Genomic DNA, 23,460 nt, shown 5'->3' with positions numbered 1-23,460 from the left:
GTTTAAGAAAAGGATTACAGTGCCTCAGTTTCAGCCTCTGTGACTATCGGTGTCTACAAAGCCAGTTAACCAGCATCAGCTTTGAGAACATTCGGCCAAGGTATTTCAAAGATAGAATTTGGTTGCAAATTCGAGAGTGGAATTCAACTAGAAAATTAAAAGAGAAAGAAAATGTTTTCTTTGAACCACTACATTTCATTTAAATAATAATTCTCTTCTTGCCTAGTGTCTTAGGAGCCTTATTAACGTGCAACTTTCTTTGCTTCTGTTTCATTTCACCTTGTGGTGTATGTAAGTCTTCCATGAGTTAGACAGAAGTCAGTGTTGCACTAATTCTAAAACAAGCATGGTGATGTAAGAAAGAGATATAAGGGTGAAAAATTGAAGGATTTGAAGAAAAAATCTGAGGACTCTAGGAGTGAAAAAGCAAGAGTGATTAGCAGGGAACTTAGTTTAAGTAGGGTAAATAGGGAAAAAACAAGTCTGTTTCCTGCCCACTCTCTTTTCTTTAATAAATATTTATACATTTTTTCTCAATTTCCATTGAGATCACATACAAGTATCAAGATGTAAAAGCTGACATTTAGAAGAGTACTTGTTAGTATCCTTCTACTTCTTAATTCATCAGAATTAATGTCCTTGAGATATTCCAGTGAAGTAATTTTAGGATACATCATCACCTTGAATTCTTTTTATGTGCTTTATAAATTATTACTAAAATAAATAGTGACCTGTAAAGTTATTTTACTGCAGTATTTGTGTTGAATATTTGAAGCAAATGTATATTAAACAGTATCTGTCTATTATAAATTTTTTTCCTTTAAATAGGCATTAAATACTATAGCCTTAATATCATTTTCCTCAGCATGATCCATGATAGCAAATAAACCAAATATTATTTTGCAATATGATCACTCAGTTTCCTCCCTGTATAATAAATTGTGCCTTCAGAGCTCTTGGAGTGCACATCAGTCTAGTTAAGCCCTGAACCACCTAGCATAGACACATTTACTAGTCTAGTGTGGAGTTATTTATTAGTCTACACTAGTGCTTATGCTGTTATAGTTTATATGAGCTAATTCTATCAAAGTAAATAATCAGAAAAGCCTTCTGTTCCACAGATGGCAGTGATTTAACTGTGCTTTGATATTTAGTGTAGTATGTCTGTGTTGAGAAATCCTATGTAATCACACTACATTACAAACTATAAGTGGCTTTTCAGGGTGTCTAACAAAGGAGGTAGACTGTATATTTGTAAACTTCAGAGTGACACATCCTTGCATTTTCATTTAAAATAAAAATTTAACAATATGAGTTAAAAAGAAATTAGATAATTCAACATCATTTACCGTTTTATCTGTTATAAGAGCATTCTGTAACCTTTTTTTGGTTTTAAAAAATAAGTTCAATTTTCTTTTCACTAAGAAGAGAAGACAGTTGGCTATAAAACTGAGATTTGTCTTCAGTATAAACCAAAGAGTTTTTATCTTTAAAAAGATCCAAAACCCTCAAAGCATAGTCCATTTGCTATATTAAACAATGTCAACCTCTTTTGTAACATCTGAGGAATGGAAATTGACATATTGTGCACTTCTATTTTCTTTTTTATGTTCATCTGTATTATTCCTACAGCATTATTCTACTTAACATTATTCTCTAACATATCTTCTACTTTTCTGTTTTCCACTAAAATGAGTTCCTAAAATCACCTTACCTTCATCTGTTTTCCAGGCAACTGCATCCTGCTGTATGTATGACATAAACCTTTTTCCTGTGTCCTTTAAAAGACTGACCTGTAACTGGATTGCTTCCACCTTTGCTGATGCCACCTTCTTGTTAAGGTCTTTTCTCATAGCCAGGGCTCCAAAATAATTTTCTTTCCACTTCCTGTTGTTGCTCCTGGTTATCAGAATGTAGTCATTCCTCATTTCTACTTTATTGCTTCTCAGTAGTTAGTAATATCATAGGCAAATGGTAGCCAGTATCAATCCATTTAAAAGAATACTAAACACAGTATAAAACAACTCTAAATTTCTTTCTTGCTAAGTAGAATTGCTAGTTTGGTTTTAAATGTATGCCAGGTACCATTAAGAAAAGGACAGTAGAAAAGAAACAAAAACACTCTCTGTAACTTCATAGAATATTTTTTTAAAGCCATTAAAGAAATTAATTTTCTATTAGTAATTTTAATTATTCATCTACAGGCTTACTACATTTTAGGTATTATTATGAGAAAGTCAATATTTTAGTGAATATGTATAGACACCATCTATAATGTACACAGGATCTGAACAGAATGACAAAAAGCTTACTTAACTGCATTATTCTTTTAAAGGCTTTTATCAGTGTAACAGCTGCACACCATTCAGTCACTGATGGAATATGTACTTGATCTTCAATATGTGAAACATTACCATTGCACTCAGTTTCCAAAGGACAAAGTGTCTGTCTCTGAAATCACATAGCAATTGTGTCTGGTTGCGGAGCAAACTGTATGTTCACTTGTTGTATTGAAGGTGTTATATTAAGACAGTGTGTATATTCGTGGTGTGGGCTTTTTGTTTCAAGTTAAGTCATTCTGATCATATAAAAGAAACACATTATAGTGTCTGAGAAAAAAATTATCCGCTGAAATGGTTTAAATCAAATCAGTATCAAAATTGTTTGTGTTAACAGCACAGAATTAAGTTGAAGTCAGTGAATTACATATTTGGTAACAATAGCAACAAAAAAAACGATATACCCCACAATACTAAACACTTACAAAAGCTTAGTAAACACCTGTGAATTTCCAGGCACCCTTCTGTAGCAAATCCTAAGACAACACAATTCCCACCCACACAAATACACGTGGAAGACTGTACAGTTGCATGTGCCCATAGCTGCACACACGCTGCCTCGCCTTAGGGGCTCTGAGCATCTCAAACCTCCTCCCTGGCTGTCGGGGCCCTGCACACACTCAACCCTCCACCCTCCTGCTGCAGAACAGGCTCTGCAGCCCTGCCTGCACCTGTGCTCCCCTGCAGCCCCCTGACCCACGCACCACCTGGGAGCGGGGTCCCTCTTCTGTGTCCTTTGATTGAAATGGCTCACAGTAGCGTGCATGTGCTCCACAGCAAGACTGAACTGCTCAGGGTTATTCTTCTTACACAGCCTTACACTGTATTGGGACAGCCACATGTTCTTGGATTTGAGGCATAAATACGGAGTTAGTAACTTTTCTTTGGCTTTATAGTTGGAGGGTTACCACATGCAAGATGGAACAATGTAGTGTGGTGGGAGAATGTGTATATATATATATATATCTTCCTTTAAGAGGGCAAGGAACTTAATTGCACTTGTATACTTCTGATCTTTGTCTCCTGAAAATATATACCTTATATATACCTTCCCTGGAAACCCCATGACATTCAGATACTTTCTAAATAACTTAAATATTTGTACAGGAACATCACACTTAAAAAGGGAAATGAGCTTTCCAGGGAGACAATGCTCAAGAATAGCTAGTATAATCCTGTTCACCAATTTTAATTAGGAAGCTACCTGTTAATTAGTTATTATTGTTTTCAAATAATGCCAGTTAATAATAGAAATTCAGTGATATGGTCTTCTTCAACTCCTTTTGTGAATGCTTTGAAGTTATTCACAATGGTTCTTCAGGTGCAGATAGCAATGAACTTTGATTAATTATTGCTTTTAACACATTACCATTGTCATTCTTCTCTGAGAGCTCATTTGTTTAAAATTGAAATCTTGAGTTTTTTACAATGTGGTTGTTTCTCTTTTGAGACTGATTTTCCTTTATTCACCATTTTTCCTTGTCTTCCTTCTTCATGTTCGTGGGGTTTTGTCCATTATTTGCTCTCTTAGTTAAAGGAAAACATACTTAGCTGGGCTGCTTCCAGATACAGCTGTAGTTTTGATGCCATTTGCAGTCAATCTCACTCTTGTGTTGATTTGTTGAGAATTCATTTTTTATAAAAAAGCAATTAATTTTGCAAATCCAAATAAAAGTCTATTCAGGAGGATTGAGTGTTTTTGTATGTTCAGCTTTTAATTTTAAATCTTTAATTTTTAATTTCAAATCTTATAAAGGTGGTATGTATCTGTGTGGGTAAGTTTTGTAGTTGTCCTGGTTGTTCTAAACTGTCATTCTTCTCAAGCTCCATGCTGTCAGAAGCCAGACAACTTCAGTTTGATTAGTGAAGCATATTGTCTATGTGTTACAGGCATTGGGTGGATTTGGCTTTTTTTAGAGAGTTTTATTTGGTTGGTTGGTTGGTTGGTTTTTTTGTTGTTGTTCTGTTTCGTTTTTCATTCTAGGGACTTTTTCTAGAAACACAGGGGATGTTGAGTTTATAAGTAAGTTCTTCTGAAAGAAGGGATAGCTTATTATTCAAAACAGCAAATTGCTTTCAAATAGCACGTTTCATTTGGATAATATCATATGAATTTGAAGCATTATGATTCTCATTCTGAGAGATGCATGTATTTTACTTCATTTGGCATTGGGTAGTGAGGGTACATATATCTAGATTAAAATTGCTGTGGACTCAAATTAAGGACATGGCTGCATCTTATGATGATCTCTTCTAAGAATCAATGAGTTAGGGGTTTATATGACCTGGTCCTTTTTCTAAACTAGACAAAGTATGTCTATTTACATCTTCTCTGCCTACCTCAATAATTTTTAAATGGCTCTGCCCCAAGTCACCCTCAAGAGAGGAACATCTGGGAATTAAGTGGGATTTCCTCTCCCCGTGGGCACTAGCACCTAATGCTCTATCACAGAAGAGACTCTCAAGGCTTGGTAGGGCAACCTGTGTTGTTAGTACAGTGTTGGAGGAGGAAAAATTATGTTTTAGTTGAAGCTATGTGAGAAGAAACAGAGCTAAGATTCATATGCAGCAATTCTCCATTCTTTAATCTGTGCTCGATAAAACACCTTGACTATAAAATAGTTTGTTTCCTGAAAGGATATTGTAACAGTAGGCATTAAATAAGGACAGTAAGTAAAAATAAACTACTTGTTAATTTGGTGCCTGATTTCAGCTCAGTTTGCCTGTTTCAGCCTCTTCTACCATCGTAATTTCATATTGTGTTTTTCCTCCCAGGAAGAAAATCTTATGTTTATTGAATATTGTGTGGAGCTTTGGTCCCTGCAATATAAAAAAGATATAAAGCCATTAGAGCATGTCCAAAGGAGGGCAATGAAGATAGTGAAGGGCCTTGAGGGGAAGCCATATGAGGAGCAGCAGAGGTCACTTGGTCAGTTCAGCCTGGAGAAGAGGAGACTGAGGGGAGACCTCACTGCAGTTACAACTTCCTTGTGAGGGGAAGAGGAGAGGCAGGCACTGATCTCTTCTCAGTGGTGACAGTGACAGGACCCAAGGGAATGGTCTGAAGTTGTGTCATGGAAGGTTTAGGTTGGATATCACGGAAAGCTTCTTCAGCCAGAGGGTGGCTGGGTGCTGGAACAGGCTCCCCAGGGAAGTGGTCACAGCACGAAGCCTGACAGAGTTCAAGAAGCATTTGTACAATGCTCTCAGGCACAAGGAGTGACTCTTGGGTCTGTCCTGTTCAGGGCCAGGAGCTGGACTCAATCCTTGATGGTCCCTTCCTACTCCATATATTTGAAATATTTTTAAAAAAGGAAATAGGTGTGCATTTATAATTGTGTATGACATTGACAAGATGTCAGGAAATATTTATTTCTTTTTCTTCTGCACTCTTCTGCACTCTAGTATAGTTCCGCATTTGCTGCATTTTCAGCTAGTCTAAACAGCCTGCAGTAGAGGTATTCTTATTTATATCTTCTGAAGCAAAATTCTATTAGGGCTGTTATTCATGTTCCTTCAGCAGCTATATTAGGATGATTCCAACTGTACTGAGTTGGTCCAAAAAGGAACAGAATTAAAATTGCTGAGGTGTGAGTAACCCAAACTCTTCTGTTTATTTGGAGAGATAAAAGGTGGAGAGATTGATCTGAGTTAGCAAAACTATTTATAGTCAGACTGCTTTAAACTACTTACACCGAGGCTGTCGGCCAGCCATCAGTCTGTTGATTGACACTTATAAGCAATTACAGCTAAGCAAAATTTCAGCTTGCACTCAATATAGACCTCAGCTCTGAGGTCTGTGTTGAAAAAAGAAAACATTTATGCAGCTTTAGTTTTCATTCTAAATTAAAATAAAAAGCAAACTTTGGAAACTCAGAAATGACTGTTGAATGGGATCATTATTCCCTGGTAGTTGTTGCTAATGGCATTCCTAATAATATTTGCTCAAAATCATTCTAAAGGAACACACAGGTAGGATGTTGATAATCCTTTTATCCATTAGTTGAACTCTTTGTGTGCTGAAAAGAATTTGAAACACAGCTCTTTCTAAACTGTCTTTAGAGACTAAGGTTACCAGAAAACCTGAGTGGCAGAGTTATTGTTAGCATAATTGCTGTATGTGTACTTTGGGAGGGACAGTTGAAATATTAGCCCTGCTGATACATGCTGCTGAAACAGTTGTTCTCATAACCAGCTGCTGGAGGGCATTGTCTTTAACCTGTTTTACTCTCAAGCCAGCTGCACCTTAATCCATCAAGTTGCTTGTGGTGGTTTTTCACATAGTGTGAGAAGATTCATACCAACAAGAAAGCAAGTATTTGGTAGTTCTAAATTTTAGTATATCTTGCAGTCTCAAAGTATGTGTTGCTGCCTGTCAAGCTCTGGTTCAACTGAGCAGGATGTGTTTCTGACAGAACTTGTAGAAACAGAATTACAAAGATATCCTAGAAACAGCTGTGTTTCAAGGCTTTACTGATCTCTTAAATGATGTAAATTGGTAAGTAACAGGAATATCTCCGTTTGAGACCATTGCTATGGCTATGGCAGTCTTTTAGTTTGCAACATAAATAGCATATTTTACTTCCTATCACAGTGGCCAGCAAGTAATCCAAATGGATTACTTGAATTCTGGGATGATTAAAGGGGCAAGAAATGTACAGTGGATTCCTTTTGAATAGTTTAAACTGACCTGGTTTGAGGTGTTAGCAGAATATGTAAATTAAAGGTCAGTAGGGAACTGTTACAACTTGCCACCTCAAATAAACCTTTTTTAACTGCATTTTTGGCACACTTATTTTCTAGTTTCTTATCTTTACTTGCACTGGTTTAAGATGTGTAGGATACTACAGTTCATGGAAATTTATTTGTTGCCCTCCTCCAAATTCCTCGTTCAATGAGGTATTTTCAGTTACAGTTAAATTATTCTGGTAAAAACATTCTCAAAAATAGGTTAGCTGAAGAGTATTATGTAAAATCTTTATAATGGATGCCATTTATGATGGCCTTGTATTGTCCATAATACTGCATGAGGAAAAGAAATTGGATTTTATTTTATTTAAAAGAGAAAATTTAAGAAAAGACCAGATGCCATAAGAAACAGTTTCCACTACAGAGCATTGTGCAATCTGACTGTAGCAATGAGATCTTGTGTGTGGCACTGTGAGCATCTTCTACCTAGTGCAGCTCCTTCACACAAATACAGCCCTTACCTCTCACACTTTGCTGCAAGATCCTGCTGTCACTTTATGAAGAGCTAAAGCTTATTGTCTGTAAGGGACACCTGTATGCACAAAAGGCTTTTATCCTCCCTGAATGTATTGATATCTAGCTGCTGAAATGCACTGCTATGCATGCACTGGTGAGCAGGGGAGGTAGCTGATTTTATTAAACAGTCATAGTAACACTGTGCACAATATAGACAGCACAAGAGAAATTGGCCTGCCCCTCATTTGGTCCCCAGGTGTTGTTTTGTGGCTACGACCCAGACAAAATTTAGGAGAAATTAAGCAAAATTTCAGTCACTGTCCTCTCAAAAAATTTCCATAGAACTATAATTGTTCGTAGTGGTATACCACGTTCTAACAAAATTGTGAATTTCAAAAGTTTTACCGTTTTTCTCATGCATTTGACTTTGCTTCATTTTCTGCTACTATTACGGATGCTTTTTGAGTTCCATGAGGTTCATTGCTCTCATTTTCCATAAGTTTGACTTAAATGCAAAGTTGCCAGCGCTAAGGTAAGTCTTGGCTTTTCAGTATTAATGCTATTATTAGCTTAGGAAAAATCCATATATAGCACATCAAGGACTAAGAAGACTCAATTTTCTTGGTGAAAGATGGAAATTTTTAGGTGTAGTGGAGGTAGCTGAACATTTTGTTCCATTTAGTAGCGACAGGTTAGTTGCATTGTTCTCAACCTCATGTCAAGAAATGTGCATGTTCATATAACAACCAGGCTGTCACTCTAAAGGTCTTTTAAAATACAAGAAGCAGCTGTCAGTGAAAAATGTGATTATGCCACTAAGAATGTAGAAGTGATGGAGGCTTCTGTATGGGTGAAGACATTTAAGGAATTAATGCTATTTAAGGCAGGACAGTATGAAAAGGGATGTGATGTGACCAGCATGGGAATCTACTTGTTATGTACCTTCCTGAAGCACATTCTGCCATCAGTGCATTCCTTCTGTGGTTGTGATGTAAATTCCTGAAAAAGGGTCCTGGTGATGCATGCTTAACTTCATGCGAAATTTTCCTGTGGATGTAGATGAGGTCATTGAGGCTGAATAATTTTCATCTTCCTATAGCTGCAAGACTGTGTCAGCCTTTGCGTGCTCAAAGTGAATCTCCACTGTTATTCCATGAAGTAAACATACAAGATTCTGTTTTTCCTTGCTTTTGCAATCTGCATGTGTTCTGAGGTCACTGTATGATACTGTATTCCTTATCATCTGCCCTATGCCAGACATGAATCCTGCGCTTTCCTGTGTCTTTAGGCTGTTTCTCAGGAGAGGGGGGAGAGAAGCCAGGCAAATTTTTCAGAGTTGTTTGTGCTCAAGGACACACGCTCCCCTGCATTCCTGCTGCTACAGAGCCAAGGAAAGCACCTTCCTGCTGTTTGTTCCCAGCTTTCAGCTCTGTTTCTCAGGAAAGAGAGAGTTAAACTTCTTTGCTTTTTAGCTAGCCTGCTAGCTGAGGCAAGAAAGTTTTTTTTTTCCCTGTGACTTTGGCTTCTTCTTCTTCTCTTCTGGACTGTTCAGCAACACCAGAACATCACCAGGAGAGCCCACACTGCAGCCCAGAGGGGCCCACGCTGAACCCCACCTCCAGAGAGTGCAGAGCCACACCTACAAAGAGCTCTGAATCTTCCAAGGTCTTCTCCACAGCGATAGGTTTTATTATTTAACATTATGCATTCTTTTTTCTGTGCCTGCATGCACACTGCTTGTTAAATAAATAGTTTTTTTCACTTTCCTCTGAGGAATTTCTTTCCAAACCTGGTGGGGGAGGGGGTGCTGAAATCTGCCTTCTAACAGGGGGATGTTCATTTCAGATGTTTTCCTCCAAATTTATCTCAAACCAAGAGAGCATGCTAGACATGATCTTATATAGAAAAATTCATTCATCTGTAATTATATGATCTCATTTGGCATCCAACTCTAGGACAAGAAATCAGTGATTTAATTTCCTTTCAAAGTCTTTGTCTATCAGATACAGAACAAGCTAAGTAATTACCTCTTAGTTATTGTGAGAACTGTGCCCTCAGTATTACATTCCTAATCGTTTTCAGTTAAGGAATTTATTTTTATAGATCATTCCCTGACTGTTTCAGGCTGGGTGATTCTCCATTGTTTACAGTGTAGAAAGCAAGGTCTATTGGTTATGTTAAGAGAAATTGTCCTTCTGGTACATACAATAATATGCATACAGTGTACTTACCTGTATGTATTTTCATTTTATATGGGACAACTCAATCCAAAATGTTTTATAAATATTCACAGAACACCCTAATAGAGACCTGTAGTGTGTTTGAAACTTCCAAGAGCTTCATAATCAAATTAAAACTAGTTTTATGTTATAAATGTGGGTGAGATAAACCCATCCTTTTTGTGGAAATATCATGTTTACAATCTGGTCAATTGTGCAGGTGGAATCTGTATGTTTTTAACCATTAACTCACAAGACTCTTGTGGAAAATTTACTGCATGCCTTGAGCTGAGTTAAACACAGGTTTGTGCTTAAATATAAAAGACTTAATGTACAATGCATTGGACAGTCTTATCACCATAGGCTGTTCTCCGTGGAGTCTGCAGAGGTGCAGCAGGAGTCAATTCGTTACATACACACGCAGTGGTACCAGTCGCACAAACATCAGCCCAGCATGGGATCCATTCCCCATCCCAGTTCTGCTGCCCAAAGGTGGCCTCTGGCATTTGAGCACTCATGTCCATGAGTGATGGATTGTTGCAAGACAGCTCTGCAACATGCCTCATTCCCAAGGGAAACTCCACTCCCCTACAGGGAGTTCCGTCCTGTCATTCCTATGTCCAACCAGTTCAAGCTCTTTCGCAGTTGGACCTTCTTGTCCTCCATGCCAGGTCATTCCTTGGTCACAAATTACCAATTCTGAGCAGCTACAGTTTGATTTTCCCCTTCACTCTACTGTGTATGCACACAACCCTTGTAACTGGACCACTTTTGCCAGATTTTCAGAGAATCAGCAAAATGGCAACTTTGTGGCAAAAGGCTGCTCTTTCAGCAGAGAATGAGGGCTCCTTTAAAGCATGAGGATGCTAGAACGATAACCTGACAATCCTTGACAGAAATTTCTGCCTAACATAGGCTGGAAATTTTTCAGCAACTGAATAGTCATACTTTGAATATTTTATGATTCGTCATGGTGCATCTTGTTCTGTCATTGACACTAAGCTGTCTCAACTACATCACTGGCATCATTTTGTTTCAAAGAGGTATTTGGTCATAATTAACAGAAAAAAGAAAATCCAATTCATAGTCTATTGCTTCTTGGAGTAAACTAATCCCAGCACCTGATGTGTTGATATATGTATCTATTTGTTTTACAAATCAGGATTTCTATTTTTGCATTTGAACAAACTGTGCCAGAAACTTAATTAATTTGTTCTTGAGATAAAATAAATTGACTAGGTGCGTGAAGTATGTTGGTCTCTTGTTCTAAGCATATGAAAGTTGTGGGGGTTTTTTTAATCAAATAAATGTTTCAGAATATATGTAAATTTTAACAAATGATGTTCCTTAGTGAAATGTAGTGTAGTCATCACCGAAGGAAGTCATCTACTTTTGCATCAGTGATCAATGGAGCTGATAGTCTTGACTCCAATGTGGCTGTGTCAACAATCCAGGAAATACATTATTGTCAAAAATACAGTAATTGGAGGATCAGGACTTGTGAGGTCACTGGTAACCTTTATCTCTATTGACTTCAGCTAAGTACAAATCAAGTTGGTGATTTTTTTAACATTAGCTGTTACATCAGCTGAAGTCTAAACCACCATGTCAGTCTGAATGATTGAAAAGCATTTTGTGCATAGTATCATGAAATAAGAGTTGTAGAATTTTTGAAGAGAACATTAGCAAAAGATCTGTTTGGGAATATGGACTTAAAATCAGAAAGCCTGTAATATGTACAGCAGAAAGAAAGCTTGGTAACACAGTAAGTTCTGTGTTTATGAGGTGGTAGAGACTTATGTATTCTATTAAGTAGGAATTAAGCTAAAAAATTATATTCTTCAAATGCTTTCTATTTTTCATAGCTGGAGGGCATTTTTTCATACTGTTGCAAAAGCCATCAGTGTGTTTACCTGAAGCATTCCACTTAGAAGGAAGATCTGCTTCCTTGAAATTAATGCATTTGTTTCAGGTTTATTTTGAAGATGATTAATTCAAATAACCAAATTTTAGCTTTGGGTGGGGTTTTTCAGTTTAGGTTTGGGTTTTTTAAATTTTATTTTTCTGCAACAATACTTATCTAAATTTACTTTTTTATATGCAGATTAATGAAATTGAAAATGTTTGTCAGACGTTTCAGTGTCTTTAAAATGAAATAAATGGTGGCATGTTGATCTGTACACACAAAGATACGCTTAATGAGAAAAATTTTGGTACACCAAAAAATCAGAACTTATCTCCAATAAGACAAAAGCCAAGTTGTTAAAGGTGGGGAAATACACTTTTCCTTGTTCTAACCAATAAAACAGCAGCTTTAGCAACAGGGTTACTCTGATTCTTACACCACTGTGATGGCTTTTACAGAGATCATTTAATGACACGAACATAAAGGAAATATCTTGGATCATCCCCATAAACTGTATTTTGCTATAAAACATATAAACCTGTGAAATTAAGGTGAATAGAATGGTTCTACTACCTATATTATAATAAGGCAAACTCTGCAGTAGAGTAACAGTAGAGTACTTGGGCCATAGCTTTATCGTATTTCAAAGGTGGCAGGTAAATTCACACTTACAGAAAATTGGATGTGGCAAGTCCAATGTTTTATGAATTAAGACATTTTCAAAGGGATGAGGAATAAAATATTTTCAGGCAGTATTTAAAAGAATATATGTCAATGCTATATACATACATATACATGTCTGTATAGATTTATAATAGTATAAGTATACATTTATAAATATATATCTAGGGTAGAACAAGGGATGGTAAGGACATGCTACCATAGGAGTATTCTTCTCTCAGAAAATAATATCCTTTCATTGTCTGTTTGTCAATGGGGCTTTGATATCTTGAACTCAAGGGGTAAGATACTTAAATACTATAAATTTTTATTACTTTTCTGAAATCACTGCACAAATAGAGGAGCAAAGGATATGTTCCAATGATTCTTCCACAACAGAGTATGAGAGAGTATGATGTCATTCACATAACATGTGCAAAACAAAAGTTAGGATGAGAAAAGGCTTATCAAGGTGTTCCTTGGTAAAATAAACTGTTCCCAGTGCTCTGCCTATCTGCTTTGTCCAGTGTGCTGACACTAGTATTGGTAAACTAAAAGTCATTACATTCTCCTTCATTCTAAAAAAGCTGAGTAAGAGGTTGGTGCCAGGTATTTTCTTTCTGTCATCTATGAGATTAGTATTTATTCTTGAACAGTTTGTTGGTTAACTGCTGCTGCAGTTAACAGTGCTGCAGAGGGACTACAAAACACAGTTCATACCCACTTCATAAAATAGTTGCTTTAGAAAGGTTTCTTGGTAGGCTTCATAACACAAAATGAACAGAAATCCAGGAAGGAAAACTGGGCTGGGGAGGACTGTATAGTACAGTGAACCTTCTTTTTGGAAAACTCAAAAAGGGAACTGAAGGACTGAACAAATTGCACTCATCCCTTGAAGGTAGCTGGAAATCAGACAGGAGCATGCTACTAGGTACCGAGGAAGCTTGAAAAGTGTGCTAAATAAAAGATTTCAGGGGACAGGAATTTTTATCCTAAACTAAATTAGCTGCAATAATTTTAACAGATAAATTTTGTTTTCAAAGGTGCAGTGATTGTCTCCAGGACTTGAACCCACTAAGTCTTAAGGTATGTTATTTGCAATTCCCTTAGTAAAACTACTTGATCTGAGTATGTCTTCTATTACTATTTGTGTTTATGTTGCAAGACAGTTAAAAATTAAATTGTTTAATCTTATGTTTGCAAATGTTAAGAATTTTCTTTTTTCTATATGGAAAAGGTGGGATGTATGTGTATTTTGTCCTTTTGGTTGGCAAGTGGATCACAGGTCATATATGTTGTCATTCTTAAATAAATGAAATAGCTTTAACAAATTTATGAACTGATAAGTTATGTTCTGTTTCGTGACTTGCATTCTTAAATAATGAAATCTGAAAAAGGAAGAAAAATGCAATGTCTGCATGATTATATTAAATTTTTCTTTACTGAGCCTTCATTTTGATTGATTGTGTATCAAAGGTCATGTTCCTGTAACTCATTGTTTGAGAACCTCATTTTTTATAAAATAAGGTGCTAGATGCAACACTGAGGATAGGAAAATAAAAATTAAAGAGGGGAAAGGAAGGGAAGGGAAGGGAAGGGAAGGGAAGGGAAGGGAAGGGAAGGGAAGGGAAGGGAAGGGAAGGGAAGGGAAGGGAAGGGAAGGGAAGGGAAGGGAAGGGAAGGGAAGGGAAGGGAAGGGAAGGGAAGGGAAGGGAAGGGAAGGGAAGGGAAGGGAAGGGAAGGGAAGGGAAGGGAAGGGAAGGGAAGGGAAGGGAAGGGAAGGGAAGGGAAGGGAAGGGAAGGGAAGGGAAGGGAAGGGAAGGGAAGGGAAGGGAAGGGGAAGGGAAGGGAAGGGAGAGGGAAGGGAAGAGAGAAGGGAAGGGAAGAGAGAAGGGAAAAGGGAAGGGAAAAGGGAAGGGAAAAGGGAAGGGAAAAGGAAAGGGAAAGGGAAAGGGAAAGAGAAAGGGAAAAGGAAAAGGAAAGGAAAAGGGAAAAGGAAAAGGAAAGGGAAAGGAAAGGGAAAGGGAAAGGGAAAGAGAAAGAGAAAGGGAAAAGGAAAAGGAAAGGAAAAGGGAAAAGGAAAAGGAAAGGGAAAGGAAAGGGAAAGGGAAAAAAGAAATTACACTCTCAAAAATTAGCTAAGAATTGAAAATGAGTCTATGTGATGTTTAGTTGCATGCAACAGTGGTTTGGTGCCCTTCCACCCTTCCTGCCTTCCCACATTCCTGCCTTCCTTCCTTCCTTCCTTCCTTCTCACATTTTTCTTCTTCTTTAGGCAGATTGCAGTAGAGTTAGAGAATAGTGAAGATTTTTAATATCCTTTGAATCCTTGAAAACAAACTGGTCCATTTGCTGAGATCCAGTCTGTTGCTGAATTATGGTTGAGGTCTTATTTACAACATTAACTTTTGTTTCACCCTACACTGTAGCTCCAAAAAGACCCCCAAACCTATAAAAAGAGATAGTGATGGCACCATCACAATACTTTCTCTTCTGAAAGTTCCCACTCTTTGTCCCAAGCACCTTTCAACTTTCTTCTTTGTTTTGCCACTCTGCTACCTCTGCAATCACTCTGTCACAAACCCACTGAAAGGTCTGAAAATTCAGAACCAACATTTAAAACAAGTCAGCAGAAATTATATTATATTGGATCTGTGTTCTTTTCTCTCAGCCAGCTCTTTTTCCCCACCCTTTGTCTGAACTCTTGATTTAAATGTTAAACCCTTGGGTCAGTTAATGGTCCATACCATTTATACGGTATGATACAGTATGAAACTCCTGTTATGGTGCCCTCTTTTTCCATTAGGACTACTAAAAAAAATGATAAAAAATAGAGTGAGAGATGAATATATCCCCAGAGTTTACACAGAATGAGCCAAAGAGAAGGTCTCCACATCTTTCATTTCTTTCTTCTTTGAGACCTAGGCATAGTCATGAAACTGCTAAGCAAAATGCTAATACTGCAATTAGCAGTGTAATTCTCAAACCTGAGTGGAATTTCAGGCCATCACAGACTGTAAGCTCCCAAGGTGTAAAGAAATGGCAGAGTATTGTCACTAGTGATATCATAAAGCCTCTCATATATGGAAATTGGATTCTGCTTCAATAAAACATCCCTGAACGAAGAAAGTGCAAAATGTAGCCACTTTGTTTATTTTGTTTTCAGTCGTGGAAAAGCAACAGAATGTGTAGGCTTATTTTTCATGCCTTGCTTGTGTGATTCTGCTAGCACAGAAGGAGCACACTTAGGTGTTTGTTCTGTGGCATTATGCTTTTAAAAGTATTCCAGACTTTAGCCTTACTTTCTCTCCAGTGTTACCTCAGTTCACTTTCAAAAATTGTACTGCAGTAATGGTAAAAATGAACAAGTAGAGAATGAAATTGATGTTAAATATTAAAGCTGTCTCCTTAAATAGGGTTCTGGGGGGTTAGATATAGTGACATGTCCTTCTTGTGCAGATTCTTTATTTAAGTGCCAGTTTTGATGAATGTGTATTACTTCAAAAGTCACAGCTAGTATTCTTGCACTAAACCCAGTGTCTTAGCAGAGTAAAGACAAAATAAACTTTCTTTTTATTGTTGTAAAACAATATGCTATTATAACAGAGTTTACACTGATACATCTCAAAGTATTGTGAAGTAAACAGAAGCTGAAGATTTTTGCATTCTTTGAACCATTCTATAGGACTTCATGGAATCACAGAATGGATGAGTGTGGCAAGCATCTCTGGAGATAGTCAAGTTCAGTGCCCTTGCTCAAAGAAGAATCAGCTAGAGGAGGTAACTTAGGACTGTGTACAGTCAGATTTTGAGTATCTCCAAGGATGAAAACTCCAAATCTCCTGGTGAACCTACTCCAGTGTTCAAACAACATCACACTAAAAATTATTTTCTTAGGTTCAGACAGGATTTCATTTATTTCAGTTTGCGGTTGTCTCTTGTCTTGCCACTTGGCACTACTGCAAAGAGTTTAACTTCATCTTGTTCAATTGCTCCTGATATGTATTTATACACATTGATAAAATTCTCCCAAGGCTTTTTTCTTCATGGTGGAGAGTCCCAGCCACTGTCAGTCACTCCACACATAAGACAAGCTCCAGCCCATTATCTTTGTGGCCCTGTGCTGAAGCTGCTTTAGTGTGTTCATGTCACTTGTTTTGGAGAGGGCAGAGCTGTGCACAGCCCTCTCAGTATGTCCCGCAGGGTCTGAGCAGAGGGGAAGGACCAGATGCCTCGACCTGCACTGTCTCCTAATGCAGACCCTCTTTGCTGCAACATGCTGGAATATGGTCAGCTTGTCTCCCAGGAACTCCAGGTTCTTCTCTGCAGATCTGGTTTCCAGCCAGTCAACCTGCACCACGCACTTGTGCTGGCCGTGTCATTCCTCCCCAGATACAGGGGTTTGTATGTCCCTTTACTGAGTTTCATGAAGTTCCTGTTGACGCATTATTCCAGCCTGTTGATGCCCTCTAAATGGCAGTAGATCCATCTGATGTATCAATCACTCCTTCCTGCTTTTTATCATCCTCAGATTACTGAAGGTGGACTCTTCTTAAGTTCTGTATGCAGTGGTGGACCACCCCTAAGTCTGGAGGAGGTCATCCTTGAAAATCAATCACCTTTTCCCAAAAAAATGTAAGGAAAAAAGTGACATTGAATACAAGTGGGTCTGGTAAAAGAACTCTTCAGAAGAAGACAAGAAAAGTAATTCCTAAATAATAAATTATTTGCTTTTACTGTTGAAAGTGATCTAAATTTCATTTATGAGCTCTCCAGATCTAAAGCTCTAACATGGATTCTGAGTCAAAAATTACTGACAGGCAGTGGCTATTATCAGCGTTGAGCCTTTCATTTTCTGAAAAATTATAACTTCGTGAGTAATCAAGGTATAACCTATTTTCAGCACCTGGGATGAGCACAAAATTTGAATCCTATGCTAGGTGAGTTGGTTTTTCTAGAATTACCAGAAAGTATATGCACAAGTGCAATCACAGATGGTTTGCTCTTTTGTTTCCCCTCTTCTCCACTTTGTGTTGATTCTTAATTAATTAATATAAATCCATTTGAATTCTCATCACATTGTTTCTCTTTGTTGCTCAATATTTCTTTCTTGGGACTTCTCTACAGACCTCACCTCCTCATTTATTCTTGTTGGATTTTGTGTAGGTATCCTTGTGCTCCATTGATTTTTATGGTGGGTCTGACTTATGAAACAGAATTGTCAGATATCATGGTTTAACCCTGGCTGGCAACTAAGCCCCAGACAGCCACTTGTTCACTCCCTCCTGAAGGGTAAAAGTGAATAAACTTTTGTGGGTTAAGAAAAAGACAGTTCAATAGGTAAAGGAAAGCAAAACAAGGAAATCCTTTACTACTTCCCATCCACAGGCAGCTGTTCAGCCATTTCCAGGAAAGCAGGGCTCCATCATGCCTAACGTAGAATTGAGCAGACAAATACCATCACTCCAAACATCTCCTCTTACTTTTTTCCCTCCAGCTTTATATGCTGAGCCTGATGCCATGTGGTATGGAATATCCCTTGGGTCAGTTGGGGTCAGCTTTCTCAGCTGTGTCACCTGCCAACTTCCTGTGCACTACTCAACCTCCTCACCAGTGGCATAGGTGAGGAGCAACAAAGGCCTTGTGTCTGTCATAGCATTGCTCAGCAGTAGCAAAACTATCCCTGTGTTAGAAATACTGTTTCCAGAACAAATGCAAACAAAGCCCCATACTAGTTACTAGGGAGAAAACTAACCCCATCATAGCCAAAACCAGCAAAAAACACGATCAAACATATCTTTTCTCCCACTTTTTTTCGTGCTCTGTCTTCAGTGCTATATTTTTATAGGGGGTTGCGCAAAGCCACCTGTTGCCACATATTCAACTCTTCATCCTTAAAATTTGTTGATGCCTCTCACCTAGTGTTTGCTTGTACACAGTCTACTCCCTATTCTTTGTCTTTGTCTTCCTGTGTTTCACCCTCCACTCCAGTGAAAGGTGGCTTTGGAGCATTCTTGAAGGAGGAATCTTCCTCTGTGGTATCCTGAACTAACAGGTGATCTCCATTTGTTAGCACAAATGTGTGGATTTGAGTTATCATATTAGTGGGAATTTTGCCTTTTGCTCCATCTATTGGTATTTAGAGACAGGGTACCTACCCTCACTGTGTTAGGTACCATTCCTGTCTACTTTTTCTGCTCTTGACTGTTCTAATTTTAAGCAGTTTTCTTTTTCTTCTGACACCAAAATCGGCCAGAGAATATGCTTTCTAACAAAAGTTGAAGTATTAGAAAGGAGGAATTCTTTATTACAGTGCTGGACACATTTGGAGGATTTTCCTCTATCAAATGTGTGTCATGAAACTTTACAAGAGGCTATTTATTCCACTTGGATCATACACATTCATTATGACATACTTCCCAGCTAATAGATGAACATCACTTTTCCTAGCACTGATTTACATGCCTCAACCCCTTACCGAAATTCCTTCTGTGGTCTTAGCAGGTCATCTAAAAGAGTTTCTGGTGGTTGTATTCACTGAGGCACCCAAAACTGTAAGTGGCCCTGCCTTGAACTTTTCTTAGGGGATGCACTGTTGCTTCTTGTTACATAACTTCGCCCCAAAAACATCTTAGGTCCCTCATTATCTGTTTATCCACTGATTCCAGCTGAATTTAGCGTCCTGTAGGTCTACTTTTATGTTCTTTCATCTAATTTGATTGTTAGTTTTAAGCTTTATTTTCAACCTCAAGGGAACTGAGAATTTCTGTTCTCTATGCTGTCTGTCACTTTAGAGAAGTGGTCAAGGTCAGGCATCAGTTCTCAACTTGACCATTTTAGCCCAGTTTCCCTTTTTCTGACTCAGGAGTGCTCTCTGTCTATGCTATTATCAAATACTAATTTCTGGAGATCTCAACCTTTATCCAGCAGATTTACCCCTCGATTATATTGTCTTCTGTCTTTGTCACTTACATTAAAGATCAAAGTTGGTCATACAATCCTGATGCCTCCAAAACTGAAATCTTAGTTAATTTCTTTCACTGTAAGATGCAAAAGTATCACATAATTTTAGATAAATATTTGGAGTATTTAACTTTGACCATACACAGTCTGACATATTCTGAGAATTTTATAACAACAATTTAATGAAATTTTCCAGTGCATTTCTGGAAGATACTCCTAAAAGCTTTACTCTTTGTTTATACACCTTTATGTGTCTATGATATTATGCTTCTGGAGAAAACTCTCTTGCTGCTCCATCAGAGGTGTCACAGTGGAAATCCCAAATAAAGTAAAAGCATCCTTTCCTATATATTTTGATTTCCATAATAGATTTATTCTGATACATATTAGTGTGTTCCTTCCTCAATTTCTGTAAAATTCAGTTCCGTGTTTAAGCATGGAGACCCACACATCAATCAGTGACTGATTAGTGACTGTATTAGATTAAAAAAAATCCATCAGCATCTCAATGCAACATATTCAGTTGATTTTCAAAGTATGTTCCATCAATCTTTAACTTTTCCTGCATTCATCTCACCTGTGTATGATGAAAGATAATGCTGTAATTCCTGGTCATTTAGTCCAGCAGATTCCTAAAACAATAGATATGGTTGCTCTTCCATTTGAAGTCATGAATGATAAATTTTTAACGCTTGGAAACTTTGTTTTTCATGGTGTTTCAGCATGCTTCAGATGCACTGAACTCTCACTTCCAAACTGGGCTAAGTGCAATCTTGTCCGTCTTTCAGAAATATTTTCTGGTTGTGCAACTTTTAGAACATCTGCTAATGACTGATGAAGGCTGAACAGTTTCTCTTTTGATCCACTCAGTTCAGTTGTTGCAGGCTAAAAACTTTGATTTGTTGGGAAGCCATACTATATGTCAACTTCTGAAATACCTTGTAAAACTAAATTTACTGTCATTTTCTTTCAGATATTTCTTAATGGGGATAGAATATTTTCTTTTTACCTTGCATACATATGTATGGATCTAACACCTCTGTGCATGTATTTTCCTGCTCTCTGTTAAAACCATATGCAACATTTGTGGAATGGGAACATGCAGAATTTTTGAGATGTTTAGGAGTAGTGCTCTTTACATTTCAACTGAAACAACAAATTGGGTCTTTTAAGGAAAGCACAGATTAGTGTATCTACTGGATGAACTGACCATTATCTGGGTGCCTTTTGGTATTCTCTGTGATATCTGTGCATTGGTCTAAGCATTTCAGTGACAGAGAAAAAAAGGTAAAATAGCTTTATTAAGTAAACTCATCTCATCTACATTATTCTTCCTTTTAGTGAAAGAGGTAGGTGCACTGTAGTTTAAATTCTGAAAAAAAACATCTAGAATGTAACAGAAGTATCCACTTGAACTGTAAGTCATGTTAGGAGTGACTGAGGGAGTAGGAGTTGTTTACCCTAGAGAAATGAAAGCTCAGGGGAGACCTTACAATTCTCTTCAAGTACATGAAAGGAGATTCATGGAAAGATAGGGCTTGGCCTCTTATCCCAGGAAACCAGTAACAGGACAAGAGGACATAGCCTGTCCATACTGAACGAGGTAAGGTTCATTTTGGACATCATGGAAAGGGTTGGTAGGCATTGGAACTGACTGCCCAGGGCAGTAGTGGAGCCACTATCCCTGCAGATATTCGAGAAATGACTGGACAAGGAACTTAGTGGTATGGTCTAGATCAGTCAAAGGTTGGACTCAATGATTTTTTTTTTTCCAACATAAATCAAAGAATCACAGAAGAGACCCACAAAGATCATCAAAGGCCAACTCCTGGCCCTGCACAGCACCATCTCCAAGAATTACACCATGTGCCTGAGAGCATTGTCCAAACACTTCTTGAACTCTGTCAGACATGGTGGTGTGACCACTTCCCTGGGGAGCCTGTTCCAGTGCCCAACCACCCTCTGAGTGAAAAACCTTTTCCTGACATCCAACCTAAACCTCCCTGACACAACTTCAGGCCATTCCCTCAGGTCCTGTCACTGTCACCACAGAGAAGAGATCAGTACCTGCCCCTCTTCTTCCTCTCACAAGGAAGTTGTAACTGCAGTGAGGTCTTCCCTCAGTCCCCTCTTCTCCAGGCTGAACTGACCAAGTGACCTCAGCCACTCCTCACACGGCTTCCCCACAAGGTCCTTCACTATCCTCGTGCCCTCCCTTGGACACTCTCTAACAGCTCAATGTCTTTTCTGTGTTGTGGCACCCAAAACTGCCCCCAGAACTCGAGGTGAGGCCACCCCAGTGCAGAGCAGAGCAGGACAATCCCCTCCCTTGCCCAGCTGGTGATGCTGTGCCTGATGCACCCCAGGACATGGGTGGCCCTCCTGGCCGCCAGGGCACTGCTGCCTCACGTTCAACTTGCCGCTGACCAGGACCCCCAGGTCCCTTTCTGTGGCACTGCTTTCCAGCATCTTATTCCCCAGTGTGTACATACATCCATGATTGCCCTGTCCCACATGCAGAATGTGGCGCTTGCCGTTGTTGAACTTCATATGGCTGGCGATCGTCCAGCCTTCTCATTTGTCCAGGTCCCTCTGTGGGGCTTCCCTGCCTTGGAGAGAGTCAGCAGCCTCTCCCAATTTTGTATCATCTGCAAACTTACTTAGTATCCCTTCCAGTCCCATGTCCAGGCAATTAATGAACATGTTGAAGAGCACAGGGTTGAGGAGGGAGCCCATCGGTGACAGTTCCTCAGTCTGATGTTACCCCATTCACTGCAATCCTTCGTGCATGACCTGTGAGCAAGTTGCTCACATGATGTGTTTATCCAGCTGAACACTGGACATTTTGTCCAGAAGGTTTCTGTGAGAGACAGTATCAAAAGCTTTACTGAAATCCAAAAAGATTACATCAACTGGCTTCCCTTGATCAACTAGTTGGGTTACCTTGTCATAAAAAGAAAAAGGGTTTGATAAGCAGGGCTTTCTACTCAAGAAGCAATGCTGGCTACTGTGTTGTCATTCAGGCATCATTCAGGTGTTTTTCAATATCTCCCAGAATAATCTTCTTCATAGCCTTACCAGGCAGTGAAGTGAGATTGACAGGCCTGTATTTTACAAGCTCATTCTTCTCTGCCTTTTTAAAAATTAGAACAACATTCCTCAGCTTCCTGTCAGCTAGGACCTCTCTAGATACCCAAGACCATTCAAAAAATCAAGAGAGGCTTTGTGATGAAATCAGTCAGCTCTATAACTATTTTTGAATGAATTTTCTCCCTACAATGGCGAGCAGCACCTCTGTATTCCTCCCACATCACTTGACCTTGCTCCCACATACACCTTCCTTTTTTTGCCTTATCTCCAAAAGAAGATCCCAGGCTGGCCTTTTGTCCTGCTTACTTGATTTCTGACATTTTGGAATTGTCTTTTACTGTGCCCTTAGGAGGTGGTGCTTAAAAAGTGACCCACTGACTTCAAAAGTGATTTTCTAGGGGGCACTGCTCATGGGTTCCTTTAGCTGAAGTGATTCTGCGATTCTGTGAATTACTGAAAGGTACTTGTAAATGGTAAAAATTTTTTTCAAGAAATATTACAACCATACAGAAGCAGAGTTCTAGATAAACATTATAACCATCTGTCAATATGCCACCTGAATTCTTTGCTTGTTTTACTTAGTAAAGATAGGAGCGTGCTTATTGGTATGAGTTTGCATTGCATCATCCAGTTGCACGTTACATTTTCCTTTTAAAGATACTGAGCAAAATGGTACTCAGCAAGCTCTCATGGAACAACTAGCTATAATTGTACTGAAACCTTTCCATGACCTTTCTCAGATAAGATTCTGTTTGGTTCAAAAGAAGTTATTAATTTTGAAATTCAAATGAGAAAAGACTTACAAGTCTATGTCTGAAAATCTGCAATTTTTTAAAGCAGATAAATACTATTTATTATTCCTGACAGTTTTAATGGGTCAATAATTGCAATCGAACTGCGTATACTCAGCTAAAACACATTGTCTGGAACATGAGCTTCTCAGTCCCCGTCTTGTTTACCAAGTGATATTTATGGCTTTATACTCCTTTATAACATAGTCATTGATTAAGTGCTCATGTTTCCTTATCCTAAGACATGGCTGAGTATATCTCAATAAGAATGTAAGAATATCTGTGTT

At 38.4% G+C, this 23,460-nt stretch overlaps 1 protein-coding gene across 6 annotated transcripts in view; it reads left to right on the top strand.

Moving 5' to 3' along the window:
• Positions 1 to 23,460, top strand: part of LINGO2 (leucine rich repeat and Ig domain containing 2) — a 513,818-nt gene that overhangs the window by 316,218 nt on the left and 174,140 nt on the right. For all 6 annotated transcript variants that reach the window (XR_007200991.1, XR_007200990.1, XR_007200989.1 and 3 more), the window contains one exon: positions 13,373 to 13,415. The gene's annotated coding sequence lies outside the window, so the exon portion shown is untranslated. The remainder of the gene's footprint in view (positions 1 to 13,372; positions 13,416 to 23,460) is intronic.

The sequence above is a fragment of the Corvus hawaiiensis genome, chromosome Z (genome assembly GCF_020740725.1).
Source record: "Corvus hawaiiensis isolate bCorHaw1 chromosome Z, bCorHaw1.pri.cur, whole genome shotgun sequence".
NCBI classification, from domain to species: Eukaryota; Metazoa; Chordata; class Aves; order Passeriformes; family Corvidae; genus Corvus; species Corvus hawaiiensis.
Note: the sequence above shows the minus strand (reverse complement) of the source record. Positions and strands in the feature narration are given on the sequence as shown.